General features: G+C 42.1%; 1 pseudogene; it reads left to right on the forward strand.

Annotated features, from left to right (window-relative positions):
• Positions 1–544: 544 nt before the first annotated feature.
• Positions 545–1,882, forward strand: LOC125174413 (40S ribosomal protein S6-like; annotated as a pseudogene).
• The last annotated feature ends 660 nt before the right edge of the window (positions 1,883–2,542 follow it).

Raw genomic sequence — 2,542 nt, forward strand, 5'->3', positions numbered from 1 at the left:
GTACAAGATAATTAGATATGTGCTCTGATGGAGCTTGTGGGCTAGTCTAGAAACTCCATACTATACTCTCAACAAGGGATTCATTCCCACCGGCTTTCTTAAGAAAAATAAATTGCAAAAGTGATTATTATCATTATCCTAAACATCACTTATAAAACTTTTAAAAGCATCCTCTCATGGTTAAGATATAAATCTCAAGACCCTGGCTTCTGAACTAAAAATCAAAACAGAAGTTCTGATAAATTGAAATTCCCTACTATCTCTCCACGTTCTTTCCTCCTCTAAGGTCTTTAAATGCACTCTCTGATTTTTAAAAATGAACCTTTTTGTCATATCAGGGAGAGGTGACACGAAACAGTGCTAGATTAGTGTGCAGATTGAATACATCTTTTTGCTAATTAAAATATCAGGTACGGGCTGAACAAAGGCAAATGCCAGGAAACTTCATTCTTCATAGATGGTGTTTTGCAAATGGAAGACTGCTCGCACACGAGAACGGGTACAATGGCTGGTTCCTCCCTCAGAAAGACAAAGCTGGGGCATAATGGGGCCCAGTATGTACAGCCTGACAGACAAGTGGGATGAGGGGAAAGGAAGAGAATAAGTCCTGGCACGTGTTTAAAGCAACCCTGGATGTGAAAATGGCTCGGTGGTTATATTATTTTTGATATCTTTATCAGTTAGAGACACATCATGACATACTGATGTCTGAAGCAATATGAGTCTAGAGTTTGCTTTAAAATATGTCATTAAAAAGGACCACAAAACATGGATATTTGTTAAAACTAGGTCATGGGCACATGGGTAAAATCTGTCTATTTTGTGTGTTTGAAAATTTTCATTATAAAATATCTTTTGAAGAGCTACACACTGGGTCAGAAAGTTGTATACAGCTGAGGTACCAAGCTGTGAGCCTCTAACTGTAGCAGCTGTTACAGCACCGATAAATAGAAAATTCATGAACCTTTATTGCTCATCGTCACCGAGACATTGCTGCATAGTGTGAGGAGTTTCCTCATATTTGGGGAGGAGAGTCCTGATGCGGTAAAAAAAAAAAATAGGATCACAGTCGCTCTTTGTTGTGGCACCTCAGAGGCGGCAGGCTGCTTTGGGAAGAAGCTGAACAACTCTTTTCCAGCTACTGGCTGCCAGAAACTCATCAATGTGGATGATGAATGCAAACCCCGTAGCTTTTGTAAGAAGCGAATGGTCACAGAAGTTGCTGCTGATGCTGTGGGTGAAGAACGGAAGGGTTACACGGTCTGACTTAGTGGTGGCAACGACAAACCAGGCTTCTCCATGAGGCAGAGTGTCTTGACCCACGGCCGTGTCCACCTGCTGCTGAGTAAGGGGCATTCCTCATACAGACGAAGGAGGACTGGAGAAAGAAAGCACAAATCTGTCTGGGGTTGCACTGTGAAAGCCAATCTCAATGTTCTCAACTTGGTCCTTGTACAAAAGGCGAGAAGGACATTCCTGGACCACTGATACTACGGGGCCTCATCACCTGGGGCCTAAAGAGCCCCTAAAGAGCTCACCTAAAAAAGCTAGCAGAAGCCACAAACTTTTTAGTCCCTCTAAAGAAGACGATGTCCACCAGTATGTTGTGAGAAAGCCCCTAAATAAAGAAGGTAAGAAACTTACAACCAAAGTGCCCAAGATTCAGCATTTTGTTACTCCGTACGTAATCTACCACAAATGGCGCATTTCTCTGAAGAAACAGCATACGAAGTAAAATAAGGAAGACGCTGCAGAATATGCTAAATTTCTGGCCAAGAGAATAAAGAAGGCCAAAGAAAAATGCCAGGGACAGATTGCCAAGAGACAGGGGCTGTCCTCCCTGAGAGCTTCTACCTTTAAGTCTGAGTCCAGTCAAAAATGAGACTTTTCAGGGTGCCTGGGTGGCTCAGCTGGTTGAGCATCTGACTTCAGCTCAGGTCATGATCTCATGGTTCATGAGTTTGAGCCCCACATAGGGCTCTTTGCTGTTAGCACAGACCCTGCTTCAGATCCTTTCTCTCCTTCTCTCTCTGCCTCTGCCTCTCTCTTTCTCTCTCAAAAATAAATAAACATTTTCTAAAAACTTAAAAAAAAACCCAAAATTTTCTAAGAGTAACAAATAAGATCAGACATAAAAAAAAAAGGATCACGGTCTTTGTTCTCTACACAAACTCATCCCAGATGCCACCTGTCTCCTTCTCCATATGGTTGAGAACCAACTCATGTTTACCTAATTCTACTATTTCTATATATTTCATCCCGATCCAAAAACATGCGCATGGCTGCCTCTACTATGATATATTTCCCATGCCCATTACTTAACCTAACAGTAATTATTTTTCCATATCATGAATCTCTCCCAATCAGTAATGACGCTCCCACCAGCTCTTGTTTAATTTTTCCTAAAAAAATGAACCCACATCTGTATTGAATGAACCCTTCTCTCCAGCCAGTGTTCCCTCACTTCCCAACCCCCACAGGGACCAGCCCAGGGCTGGGCTGACTTCAGGCAAATAGTCTTTAGCTTCACTTATAGAGCTAC

The sequence above is a fragment of the Prionailurus viverrinus genome, chromosome C2, assembly GCF_022837055.1.
Source record: "Prionailurus viverrinus isolate Anna chromosome C2, UM_Priviv_1.0, whole genome shotgun sequence".
Classification (NCBI taxonomy): Eukaryota; Metazoa; Chordata; class Mammalia; order Carnivora; family Felidae; genus Prionailurus; species Prionailurus viverrinus.